Below are 14,286 nucleotides of genomic sequence, written 5' to 3' on the forward strand. Positions count from 1 at the left end.
GTGCAAATAGTTCTTTCCTTCAGTTGCTTTTGTTGGCTCTTTCGTCACAGCAGTGAGAAAAACAGTGAGTAGGATCAGCAACCAGTTTTGTCTAGTGAGTCTCCTGTACTGTTAGGACAACAGTGGGCCCGGTGTGGTTGTTATGATTTAAAAAAAAAAATAAGGGGTTGGGGGATGGGGGGTGGGGGGGTGGGGGGGTGGGGAGGTGGAGGGAGTGTTACCTTTGGCAGACTGTGCCAAGGTGTTCCCCTGAGAAAGTACACCACACAACAGATCTGATATAAAAGAGGCTTATTGGGGGAGGAAAGGGAAGTTGGGATATGGGAGCGGAATAAAGGCAGATGGGTAGACATATAGAAAGGCAGGCAGACAGACAGACGGAAGCAGAGAGAGAGAGAGAGAGCCATGAGGGCCAAAAGAGGAGGAACACTGAAAGCAAAGAAGGGGCGAGGCAAACAGAGAACAGAGAGAGGGGATGCAGAAAGAGAGCTGAGGGGGCTGGAGGTCCTTTTATCCACAGCACACACCTGATGCACCTGGCCCTAGAGGCTGGTGATGGCCGCAGGTGCAGGTGCTGAAGGCAGGTGATGACGTATGCAGTTGGCAGGCCCCAGAGAGCAGGCCAGCGGAATTGCCTGTACTCTAACAATTGTGACTAAAACAATTACATGCCTGCCTTTTTAACCCCCATCATTCCCATCTCTGTGAGTTAACATTCCCTCTGATTCTCACAAGTCTGGCTATGTCTCCAGAAAAAAAGAAAAAAAAGAAAAAAAAAGAAAAAGAAAAAGAAAAAAAAAGCCGTCAATCACAGATGACTTGGATTCAACCGCGTCTTCTTTGATTATTTTGACACATTTTGACAAAATCTAAACCTAGAAACAACGGAAGAACTGACCTCAGACAGCCTGAGATTCGCAGCACCGGCTTTTCGCGTGAAGGAAATTCTGGACCTGAATGATACCTGCACTGAAATCTGCTTTGCTTCTCTCCCCCCACCCCGACCCCCAGATCTTGAGGTGAGTTGGGTTGAAGGATAGGTTTGTATGTGTCTCGACTTTACACTGAGGCAATAATAGGAAGCAACCTGAACAGCTTGGGTGAAGCTCAGTAGTGGAGGCCTTGTATAATATACACAGTGCTTTGGGTTCTATCACCAACACTAACTACCAAAAAGGTCCGATAGAGGGGTAAGTACCCAAGATGGCTCAGTGGGTAAAGGTACTTGCCACCAATCCTGACTGAGTTTGATCCCCAGGGCTGACATCATGGAAAGAGAATCAACCTCTAAAACCTGACCTCTGATCTACACACACACACACACAGAGAGAGAGAGAGAGAGAGAGAGAGAGAGAGAGAGAGAGAGAGACAGAGACAGAGACAGAGACAGAGAGACAGAGAGAGAGAGAGAGAGAGAGAGAGAATGGATGAATGGATGTAACTTGAGAGAAATAAAAGACAGCAGAGAGGAGGAGTTCAGACAGTAAAGAAGCAAGCTGGGAATTTGGCTCAGTAAGTGGAGCGCTAGCTTAGCATGCATGTAGCCTGGGTTCCATCCCCAGCACCACACAAAGCAGCTGTGGTGGGCTTACCTGAAACACCAGCCCTTGGGAAGTGAAGTAGAAGACCAAAACTTTGAGGCCTGTCTGGACAGTCACCTTGTCTGACCTCAGCTGTGAGTGTGTGTGTGTGTGTGTGTGTGTGTGTGTGTGTGTGTGTGTGTGTGTGTGTGTTTGATATGTGTTGCAACTCCCATTTTTTTGCAGTTCAGACTACTGCATAAAGGTTGCAATCATGGACTTTGTGCTTACAAATAACTGATAGGGAAGAAACCCACGAGTACAGAATTCACCAAAAATGAGAATCAACTGCCACTTCCTTTTGGCTGTACAGTCTTAGATCTTACACACATGCAGGTCAGTCTCCTTGTTAGCTTACAAGCAATCCCACTGGCTCCTCCCAAGGACCTAGCAGTGGCTTAGGTCATCACCTGCCTTATCAAGTACTTCACATATAGGCTGCATGGAGCACCACTCCAGCTCTGTCTGTCTTCCCGCGTGTTCCTAGGCAGTCTCTCTCCCCATTTCTTTTCTTCTCTGTGCCCCACCCTCTTCTCTGTCCCTGTCTGTCTGCCTCCACCCCTTCTTCAGGTCCTCACTCTCCTCCCTTCCCCCAAATAAACCTCCTTTTACCAGATTTGTTGCATGGCATACTATCTCAGGGTTACACCCTGCTTGAGACAAAGGAGAAAGCAGCCTCCTCTTGAGGCTGCAGTGGGCAACAGTGCAAGAATAGCTTTGAGGATTCTCTTCCCGTCTAGGCACATGGCTTGACGATCTGTAATGTGCTAAGACATCCTGGAAGCAAGGATCCTAAGCTGTTTAGGAAGCAGACCAATTCCACCAAGTATCAGCTAGCTGGTATTTGCATTAAAGTGTGTGTGTGTGTGTGTGTGTGTGTGTGTGTGTGTGTACGCACGCATGCACATTTGTGCATGCTTATGAAGGCCAGAAGAGGACACACAGTGTCCTGGTTTACCATTCACTACCTTATTCTCAATGAACCTGGAGCTAAATTGGCAGCCAGCAAACTGCAGCAATGGAGTTACGGTTACAGGGTCACTCAGTGGCTCTTACCTTATAAGTGGATACACAGGATTAGAACTCAGGGCCTCAGCTTACTTGACAAACACTCTTATCCACAGAGTCCTCTTACCAGCCCCAGGGACCCATCTTAATGCTTCCCTACCCAATGCATTATTTTCTGTAACATCTGCTTGGCACAGATACTTGACAGATCAACGTAAGGGAGGCAGGCTCACGCTTTAAAGAGATACAGTCCATCAGGTTTGGAGATGCATGGCAGCTGGGGATTGTCATCTATGGCACCTGGAGCTAGCCATGTGATCTCTTACATCTTGTTACATCAAGAATCACAGAGAGGGACTGGAGAGATAGCTCAGGGGTTAAGAGCACTGACTGCTCTTCCAGAGGTCCTGAGTTCAATTTCAAGCAACCACGTGGTGGCTCACAACCATCTGTAATGGGATCTGATGCCCTCTTTTGGTGTGTCTGAAGAGAGCAACAGTGTAGCCACATTCATGAAATAAATAAATCTTTAAAAGGAGAAGGAGGAAATGAAGAGGAGAAGGAAGAGGAAGAGGAGAAGGAGAAAAGAAACACAGAAAGAAAGCTGAAGTCAGAGGTGAAGCATGGGCCATATAGTCAAGTTTTGAGCCAGCCTCTAATTAAGCCAGACCCTCCTACAGTAGGCTCTTTCTCTCATACCTGCCACAAAGGAAGTAATATGCCCCCTACTGAGCTGCTAATATCTAATCCCCAACAGATTCCCCGGGTGCCCAGATTCCAGGAGAATGTCAGGTTCCATAATCCTGTTTTCCTAAAGAAGTTTACAGCCCCATGCTATCAGGCTGTGCAATACCAAAAGGCTACATGTGACACGGACCCCCATCCCTGAGTGATATGCCTTACTTAACTGCGTGTGCTCTCTCACTCCACCCCACCCCCAGTCCCACTTCACCTACCTTTCTGAGACACACATTAACAAGATTCCTTCCTCAAAATGCAAGGTCTTCTACCCCTCCTCTGCTACCTGGGAATCAGAGACACCCTTACTTCAAGCATCAACCATGGGATGAGGAACACCTCCCACTCTTCCCCTGAAATCTATAAAGAGGGGCCACCTTCCACTCTGCCGCATGGGCCTGAATACTCCTTAGAACCCCACCGCACTCCTATCTATGACATTTAATAACTCTTCTAATAAGTCCCTTCCCCTAAAGGACACTCTCCCTCAGTGTCCCCTTGAACCCCAAACCGTTAGATGCCTTAAGCCCGTCCTCAACTCTCAATGACTCCCTTCCCTTCCTCTTTGAAGAATACCCCACGAACACCTGCCAAAATGTGTGCCTGTCGGAAACAACTTAAGGAAGGGTTTAAAGGCACCATCCATGCTCAGCAGCGGAAAGAAGCTGAAGCCTGAGGTGGCTTTGTGCCTACATCTCAGAAGATGCAAGTCAGACCAGGCTGCAGTGTTTCAAGGCGCACCTACACCCATCCCTACCCTACAGCCCAACACCAGCCACACCCTGACCCACTTTCCCTGCTGAGGCTCAGTGCCCTAAGTTTCCAGAACCTCCCAGAATAGCTCTACCAGATGGGGACCACGGAAGCTTTCACAGACATGAGCCTGTGGAGGACAGTTCGCATCCAAGCCATAACCAAACACTACACAAAAGAACTTAGCTGTCCTTACATACTCTTCTCTATTCCAGGAGAGAGAGAGAGAGAGAGAGAGAGAGAGACAGAGAGAGAGAGAGAGACAGAGAGAGAGAGACAGAGAGAGAGAGAGACAGAGAGAGAGAGAGAGAGAGAGAGAGAGAGAGAGAGAGAGAGAGAGAAGAGCTACACAGAGGAAGAGGGGGAAAAAGTGGACTGGTCTGGAGGCGCACACACCACTAGACAGCAAGCCTGCCTGGAGGGAGTTCATGGAGTCAAGTATGGGTGTTGACCCGAACAGAGCACAGTGTCACAGCCATCATCTTTTGGCTTTTCCCAGGCCATTCATTCAGCAAGTACACAAATACCTGCATTTTTGTAGATAAAAAAATGAATGCACAAGGAACCATTTCCAAAGATAGATGACTGTCCTTTTTCCTTCAGCAAAGTTTAAAAAGGTAAAAATTATCATATTATGGGCACAGTGGTCATGGAGAGAAAATGAGACCACCGCTCAACAGGGGAAATTGCTCTTCTTGCTTAGGAATGTTTTAGCATTAAATTAACTCTCCTATCTCCCGCCTGCTAATAGGAAAGCTTTCACCTCCCTGTCAGGCAGGGGATCCGGATTTGCATTTAGATGGAGCTGTTGTAAAGATGGCCCCCGCCATCCAGCATGGAGGCCTCCCTGTTTACAATAGCAGCCCCTGTGATAAAAGGATTATCCCACAAGTGCTGGCACGGCCAGTTCGGATAGGACTGGAAGCCTGAATTGGGGAAGGCTGTCAACTGAATCGGTCACTCCCAGGGAAGAGATGGTTCCTCCAGGAAGCTAGAGAGCTCAATCTCCCTCAGGTTTGGAAGAGCAGGTGTGAGAGTTGGGTGCTAGTTTTAAAGTTCTGTGTGTGTGTGAGTGAGTGTGTGTGTGTGTGTGTGTGTGTGTGTGTGTGTGTCTGCATGCACGCGCATGCTCACAGGCATGGGGACTTGGTTTAATCTCCAGAACCAGTGTAATAGAAAAATTCTGGTAGTGCCTGAAGCTTACCAAGTGAGGCTAACCAGTAAGAGATCCTGCCTCAGAAGCCGAGGTGGATGGTACCTCAAGAACAAAGTTTCTCTCTGGCCTTCACACACACACACACACACACACACACACACACACACACACGCACACACACTTACACGTACACCCATGCAAGAAGCATGGACATACACACACACAAAAGCGGGACATGCTAACACATATACAAACATCATTTCCCTCTCTTTTCCATTCGCACAGATAACATTAAAAAGAACTTTAATGTAAACTTTGTTGTGTACATTAAGAAATAATTGCTCCTCATCTATCAGTCCTTGGCCCTCGTTAAAGCGTCCCCACCTTGGGGCTGGAGTGGTGACTCAGGAATTAGAGCACTCGCTGCTCTTGCAGAGGAACTGGGTTTGGTTCCCAGCAGCCATGTTGGTGGCTCCTGACTGCCCGTAATTCCAACCCCAGGAAATCTAAGATGCCCTTCTGTTGGCGCTGCTTTTCCTCCAGCCCCTCCAGCTGTGGCATAAAGCCCCCTGAGAGAAAGAAAGGGAAGCTGGACAGAGAAAGAAGGGAAATGTCAATGAGAAGAAATCAGAAGTATCTTTTTTCTTCCCTATGTCAGGGACCAAATTATGCTTGGTATTTGGTTTTCTCCCAAGGCTCACTTCCTTACTATCACGCCAAAGGTCCCTGAAAGCTTTGTCACTTCGCTGTCATGAGACAAGTTATCTCTGTTGTTCCAGACACACTATGAGGGGGAAAAGGCTTGGGGAGGGCGAATGAGAGAAAGCTGGTTGAGGAACAACATGGAGGGTAGATAGATTTCTGGTCAGAAACTTACACTGAGATGGACAGAATAGGAGGGCCAGAATGGAACTTTCTTGCTTGTGTATGTATGTATGCATGTGTGTGTGCATGCGCATGTGCGGATACAGTGCCCAAGAAGGCCTGAAGTGGGCATCACATTCCTATGGAGTACATCTTTCTGGAGTGGAATCACAGTCAGGTAGGTAGTTATAAGCTATCTGGGACTTGAACTCTGGTCTTCTGCAAGACCAGCACGTGTTTTTAACTGTTAAGTTCTCTACTCCCTTCAGTTATTAAGAATTTATTTCTGTATGCTGTTTGGGTATCTGTGTGTGTGCAGGCAACATGACTACAGGGGCCCAGAAGAATGATTCACTTCCTTCACCTCTGTCCCACATTCTTTTAAAACAGTACCCCCCAGGCTTGGGTCGAGCATTTTAAACATGAGCCTGTGGGGAGACACTCACATCCTGACCCTGGCTGACCACTTGGGAAAGTATTGTCTGAGTCTGTAATAGACTCTGGCCTCCCTTTCAGGTCCTTCCCTGAGAAATGAAGAATTTCATTTGCTGCTGTTAAAAGTGCTCAAAGCAGAGAGCCCTCAACGAGTACTTCATCTGAGACTAGAAGACGGTTCAGTCCATCGAGTGCTTGCTCTGAGTTTGAACACCAGAAACTGTACAGAAATGCCAGGTATGGTGGCACCCTGGAGAAGCAGAACAGGCAGCTCCCTAGGGCTTGCTGGCCAGCCCAGCCTACTTAGCAAGTTCCAGAGGAGTTGAAAGACTCTGTCTCAAAAAGAACAGCAAAGGAGGCAGACAGGAGGGAGTTCAGTGGGTAAAGGCACTTGCCACAGAACCTGATGACTTGAGTTCAATTCCCAGAGCCCACACGGTAGGAGAGAACCAGCTCCTACAAGCTGACCTCCATAATGTACCATGACATCATTTACCTACTAGTGTTCACCACACAGACACAGACACAGACACACACACACACACAGACACAGACACACACACACACACACACACACACACACACACACACACACCATGCACACGTGAGGAACAGGAGACCATGTATGGATCCCAAGAGGCAAGAGTGTGGGGACCAGCAGACAGTACAAGAATGAGTGTTTCAGGGATGAAGCCACCAACAGTAAGGACAGTCACAGACCAACCCCATGGAGGCAGATCAGCTGCCCCAGGCCTCAAAAGGGATACACTGATTCCTTCCTGCTCAGGGATGTGCCTTCTGGCCTGGAGCCCACACGGCCTCTTTCTAAATGCCACCCTCCAAAGCACCAGCTCAAAGGGATGAAAGCAAGATGTGTTTTCCAAAGTCGAATTTCCTAAAACCCAAATGGCAAGCCGGGAACCAGCATGTGGAGGCACTGTCGCCTGGTGGACCCGGAATGGGGCCCAGGGAGGGGGTTGGGTGAGCAGGTGTGAGGACCTTTTCTTAGGAAATGAAAGGAGCCCACTTGCTAGCTCCTCCCTGAAGCTCCAGCTCCTCCCATCAAACAGCTCAGAAACTTACTCCCTTCCTGTGTGTTCAGAGCCCTTCCAGGTCTCATACCTGGGATTCTGATTGGCCAATTCATAGCAGTGTATAATTTCTTTCCAGGGAACACATAAACAATGTCTACTCATTCCCCCGAGGGTCCCGGTGACAAATGGAGGCCTGATTCTACCAAAATTCACAATGGAAACCAATGACCTTATTGGGTCACGTAGAACATAGCTGAGGGTAGCCTATCCCTGTAGCCAAACAGAGGGAGCTTCTCTCTTCCCTGGCATATACACTCCAGCCTTTCCCCCAGGGCACATGCAATTTAGGCAGAGTTGTGTGCAGTAGGTGGTAGGGAGCAGCTAGATACTGAGGTGAGACTCTCATGACCCTCCAGGTCTCCGTGAGGCAGTGTAAACTATCAATAAGCCCAGTGGGATGACCTTTTAACAGGGGTCTCAATAGAACCACCAAGATGGCTGCTGTTTGGCTCTATGGACAAGTGTGAAGACCTTGGGGGTCAACCTTGGTAAAATATGTTCAGATGCTCAGGGGAAGAGCATATCAGCTTAGGAAAGCACAGCTGGTCTCCCTGCGCTTGGCTGAAGTGTCTGTGGGATGAAACACTCATGAAGGAAGCACACAGTTTGAATGTGAAGGATGCTAGGGAAGGTGCTGTTGTGGCAGATCCCCGAGTAACACGGCAGCTGTTAGATGAGACAGTTCCACTCAGCTCCTTCCCAGAGAGAACTTGACAGGGCTGGTGAGATGGCTCGGCAGGTAAAAGTAGCAAAACTGATAACCTGAGTTTGACCCCTGGAACCCAAGTGGTAGCAGAGAGGACAGACTACTGAACGTTTTCCTCTGACCTCTACATGCATAATACACACACACACACACACACACACACAGAGAGAGAGAGAGAGAGAGAGAGAGAGAGAGAGAGAGAGATCACTCACACACATACTATATTACATTTGGCATAATAAAATACCTTTTAAGAAAGAGCTTGACAGTCCACTGCAATAAGTACAACTAAGAGTCTAGAATGTAGACTGGTGGTATAGCACTTGCCTAGCATGTGCAAGGTCCTAGGTTATATCTCTGTCCTGCAAGAGCGGTGATGGTAATGGCGATGGAAAAGATAAGGGAGAGAGAAAGGTAGAGCAGGATAGCTTCCACTTTTGACTAAGCTGGGGCCATTACTTTACAAACAGCTCTCAGTCAATGATGGAGTACAAAGGGGCACCAGGGCCCAAAATACTAGACTTTTGTGCACATGCATGCGTATGTGTGTACACTTTTATCAATGTACATATGAGTATGTGTACACACATACAAGTATCTAGTGTGTATGCATAGACTAAACATCAACCTGAGGTGCCATCACCTTGTAGGTTTTTTTGTCTGTGTTGTGCATGTGTGTATATGTGCATATTTTTCATGTACATAGGTGCACATGTATGTTTGTTGTACACATTTGAATGTGTGCATATTTTGCATGTGCATAGCTGCACATGAAACTGTGTGTGTGTGTTTTGTATGTCTGTGTGCATATTTTTACATGAGCATAGCTACATAGGAGTGTGTGTATGAGTGTATTGTTCATGTGTATAGTGTTCATATTTTGCATATGTATAGGTGCAGAGGAGTGAGTTTGTGTGCATATTTTGCATATGCATAGGTGCACAGGGATGTGTAAGTGTATGTGTATTGTGCATGTCTGTGTGCATTTTGCATGTGCATAGATACACAGGAGTATATGTGTAAGTGTGTATGTTGTGCATGTGTGTATGTGTGTATATTTTGCATGTGCATAGCTGTACATGAATGTGTGTTTGTGTACATGTACATGCGTGTGTGTGTGTGTGTGTGTGTGTGTGTGTGTGTGTGTGGACACGGAGACCTGAGGTTGATGTCAGGAATCATGCCCAATCACTCTTCATACTATACAATAAGGCAAGGTCTCTGAATCAAACCCAGATTTCACCGATACGACTAGTCTCCCTAGCCAGTTTGCTCTGGGGATCCCTGGTCTCTGCCTTCCAAGGCTGTGTCACCATGGCCACCTGGCATTTACACGAGTTTCTGCAGATAACTAAATAGTAAGCCCTCAAGCACTCAGCCATCCCAGTCCCTGTTTTTTGTTTATTGAGACAGTCTCTCACTTGGGTCACAAGCACTTATACATGCACATATGTAGACCACACAATACATAGTCTACATCCCTTCCATGTGCACAATAAGAAAATCCTAATCTTTAATGGAAGTCTACAAATAGAAAAAGGACAAGCCATCTGCATGCCCCTGACTCATTGGCTGGCTGGAGTCCTCTACCCTACCCTGCTGCATTGCAGAGGCATCCCTAAGACAGCTACTTCCTACCTTGTCACACTGTGCAGACAGACCTGACAGATGGGACCTGTAAAAAGCAAATCTCCCTCCAAACCTTAGTTCTTCTCGATGTAGCAGCAGGGTTTAAATGTACAATGCGGCTACCCCTGCTGGTCAGGCACTTCCTGGTTATGTTCTAAGTTGATGACACTTGCAGTGCTGTATATCATGGCTTCTATGCCCTGAGGAGCAGTGAACAGAGGAGACAGCCTTTTAAAAATCACAACTCCCACTGTGTCTGCAGTACTTTGCAATATTTCAGAGTAAAGGACAATGGGCCTTTAACCACCAAAAACAATCCAAAACAACCCTCCCTTCCCAGATAGTAGACATTATACCATGTATCCATTACTTGAAAATATGGATACAACCTACTATGAAAAGATTAAAATAGGGCAACTATTTGAGATATGTGTAGTTTGCATCAGTCTCAGCACCTAAAATGGTAGAAAACACTCTTTGGGCTTGTGATTTCAGATAATCAGGGTGCTGCAGCAGGTGGATCTCAAGATCAAGGACTGGCCAGGCAATAGAATGAGTTTGTGACGAGCCTGAGTCATATGGTGAGAGATCCTGTCTCACGCTAAAAGCACAAAAAGGACTGGAGACATGGCTTTGATCTAGAATCCTCCCAGTGAGGGCTAAAACTTTTTTGTTTAGCAGTAGAGCACCTGCCTAGTATCCTCCAGTGAGAGGCTGGGGGCGTGGCTCAGTGGTAGAGTCCCTGCCTAGAATCCCCCAGTGAGGGGCTGGGGCATGGCTCAGTGGTAGAGCCCCTGCCCCCAGTGAGGAGCTGGCTGTGTAACTGTGGTAACAAGCACAGTATCCTACCCAACTCTAACAGCATTTAACACCAAGAAAAACTGGGGGTCAAAGACAATTAGAGTTGAAAAAAGCCAGTAGTGAAATATGAATCTAAATCAAAGGGCTATGGTAGCCAAAATTGTAATGTTCGTCCCACTCTGCCAGAATGGTGTTGCATGTAATATTGCTTTATTTGTTTTATATGTAACTTGTCTGTGTTGTGTACATGTACCTGTAAGTGTCCATGGAGGCCAGTAGAGGATGCTGGATCCCCCAAAGTTAGGCGTTACAGGCAGTTTTAAGCCATCCGATATGGGTGCTGGAAACAGAACTTGGGCCTTCTGCTAAAGCAGCTCTCCAGACCCATGTGCAATATTAAAATCTTTTCTGCTATCATGCATCTGGCATCATGTGGAAGAAAATAAAAATTCAATTGCCTTAAATGGTAGCTGAGTTGAAGTCAGGAATGGTTAATTTCCAGTGTTCCCGTTTTCCTGTCAACCCCTCCAAACATCCTCCTGTGACTCTCTCATCCCCAGATCTCTTTCATCGATGGTTCTGTTCATCCCAGCCTTCTGTTTAGCTAATTCCTGTGTGAGCTCCCTAGAGCTAGCAATGGAGGCTTCATGCTCTCTACATAGCCTCTGCTACATTCTGACTGAGCATCCTGTATTAGGATCTTGATCCCTGTTGTGCTGATGTGAGGTGCTAGAATCTTGAGAAGGTGCATCCTGGTGGAAGATCACTGCGGGCAATTAACACAAGAAGTCTATCTACTGCTGAAGGACCCCCCTCCCCCGTTCATTCTCACAGAGGAAGGTTGTTATAAACAATCAAAGCCTGGGTTGGGTTGGTGGATCATTTGTAAAGTACTTCTGTAAGCACAAGGGCCTAGAGTCAATCCCTAAAACCAATGTTTTAAAAGGAGAAAAAGAGGCTAGGGAAATGGAGACAAGCAGCCCCTGGGGCTCACTGGTCACTTTAGACTAATAAGCAATTGTCTGGCCGTTGAGAGCCCCACCCTCAAAAAACAAAGTGGAAGGCTGGAAGGGAGACAGCTCAATAAATATAGCACTTGACAGTTGACTGTGATGATGTTGAGTTCAGATTCTAAGACTCCATGGAGAGCCAGCTGTGGTATCGAATGTCTGTAATCCCAAGCACAGACTCCCTGGAGACTCATGGGCCAGCTACCCTGCCTTACATGATGACCAATAAAAGACCCTGTCTTAAGAACTGAGACTCACTTTAACTACTCAGACTCCTTAAAGTTAGGATCTCCACATGAAGGCCATGGTACGTATGCGTCTACACTCGCACAAGAACATACACACATCAAAGTTTTGAATAACAATCATTGGGCTGGAGAGATGGCTCAGCCATTAAAGGCTAGGCTCACAACCAAAAATATAAGAATAACAATCATTAAAAACAATAAAACAGATAGTTCCTAATGAACAACACTGGAGGCTGTCTCTGGAATATATGTGCACATGCACTTGCATACACACATACATATGCATGCAACTATATACACAGAAAATCCAGAATGACACCACCTTTCTCTGACTTCCAGACTATGAGCTCGCTCTCTCTCTCTCTCTCTCCCCTCCCCGTCTGTCTCTCCCTCCTTCCCCCTCCCTCCTTCCACTTCCTCCCTTTCTCTCCCCATCTCTCTTCCCCCATTTGTCTCTCTATCTCTCTCTCCTTCCCTTCTTCTTCCTCCTTCCCTCCCTCCCCCTCACCCCCATCTCTCTCTCCTCTCTTCTCTCTTAGTTACATACATTTTTACCATGGTACTATGTGCCATAGACATCCAATTGATGGGGCTTCCAACCTTAGATCCTAACTTTAAGGAGTCTGAGTAGTTAAAGTTATGCCGGAAACAAATGCCTCTTCTTCTAAGAAGTGCCCAGTCTTGGGTTTTTCATCCTATCAATAAAAAAACAAAAACAAACAAACAAACAAACAAACAAATGCACTCTTACTGACTCATATGATTTATTTAAATAATTGAGAATAAGGAGCCAAACCAGGACAAAAGTTCAATGAAATGGAATAAACACGAAGAGTAAATCCCAGATTCTAAGGAAAGGAATGAGGACAGAGACTCCTTCGTGGCATGAAAGCACAGTCAGAAAAACGGTGGGATCTCTATCCCGCTGTGGACAAAAATGCAGTTGACATTGTTCTGAGTGTAATGGTACCGTTCAAATAATGATCTGCAGGCAGGAGTGTGGCTCGCTTGGAAGACTGCTTGCCTTTCAAGCTCAATAAACTGAATTTCATCTCCAGAGCCCATGTTAAAAGAAAAAAAGCAGGCGTGGTGTTTCTACGTGCGCTTGCAATCTAAGTGTTGAGGAACAGCGGGTTAGCCTCGCCCAGTGTGTGAGTCCTAAGCCATGGAGAGACGCTGTTTCAAAATACAGTGTGGTTGGGTCTGGCAAAAGAGTCTTCTGGCCTCCACAGCCATGTGTTTGCACACAAGTGTATATACACACACTCACATGAACATATGGAAGAAAAATCTGATTTAGCTATTCCCCTAAGGTTCATGGAAGAGGGTATGAAAAGAACATAAGAGGCCGGAGAACAGGGAGAAGAGCTGTGAGCGTCTGTCTTCTGGATAGGACATGACTATTACACTGAGGAACTCGTAGCAGCTCTGGTGACCTGCACACGATCAAGCAAGACAAAACTACAGCACAGATGGATGAACCATCTCCAAGCCCTCCCCATTACCAAGAAGGTATTGGCAATTTGTAGCTGCTGGGAAAGGGGGAACTCCCTCTTTGAGGAGGTTTGGCCGTGGGTAGGATGCCCATGCTCCAGTGGATGACTGGCTCACATATGGGCAGCGCTAACTGGACCTTATCAGCTGAGGGGAGGGACATGTGGGGGTATACAGGAGAGGGAGGAGGGAATGTGGGTGGGTACGATCATAGTTCATTGTATATAGGTATGAAATTTCCAAGAACAAAGGAATACACTTTTGAACGATTTGAAGTCTCGCTGCAAGGCGGTGGTATAGCTTCTAAATGGCAAACAATAAATTAAAACCGGGGTGGGGACCAGACAAAGGGGTGCCTGAATACCACAGTGACAGGGAGTGTTTCCAGCCACGCCATCTGTGTGGTACAGCGAACCCATCCACTTTCATTCTGAACAGGGAGCACTGATTAATTGCCAGGTTCTCAAGCCCTTTAAAGTCCCCTTTCAGAATCAAAGGTCTGACATTTCAAAGCATAAGCATTATGGGCCTGCATATCACAGCCCCGAGTGTGTTTGTGAGGTGGCTGCAATTCCAGACACGTCAGCAGTCCCCGACAAAGGGAAACGTGGGAAGGGATGTCTTTCTGATCGAGGGTTCCACATTCCCTCGCTGGTCCCTGAATCCACTCTGTTCTAAAGGGGCTCAGAAACATGGGTCCACCCTCTGTTCTGCTTAAGAACTCAATAGAAGCAGAACCTTTGCATCATGGGAGGCCTGGTGCTGGACGC

The 14,286-nt window shown here is 46.9% G+C and overlaps 1 long non-coding RNA gene across 2 annotated transcripts in view; it reads left to right on the top strand.

The window, feature by feature from the left end:
• Nucleotides 1–706: 706 nt before the first annotated feature.
• Nucleotides 707–14,286, top strand: part of LOC108352438 (uncharacterized) — a 40,852-nt gene continuing 27,272 nt past the window's right edge. Inside the window, exons 1-3 of one of the 2 annotated variants that reach the window (XR_005491906.2) lie at nt 707–1,019; nt 6,616–6,771; nt 13,336–13,591. This is a non-coding gene — a long non-coding RNA (uncharacterized LOC108352438). Of the gene's footprint in view, nt 1,020–6,615; nt 6,772–13,335; nt 13,592–14,286 lie in introns of those variants that run through there. The other variant, XR_001840664.3, reaches the window with a different exon arrangement.

Source organism: Rattus norvegicus, chromosome 12 (genome assembly GCF_036323735.1).
Source record: "Rattus norvegicus strain BN/NHsdMcwi chromosome 12, GRCr8, whole genome shotgun sequence".
Classification (NCBI taxonomy): Eukaryota; Metazoa; Chordata; class Mammalia; order Rodentia; family Muridae; genus Rattus; species Rattus norvegicus.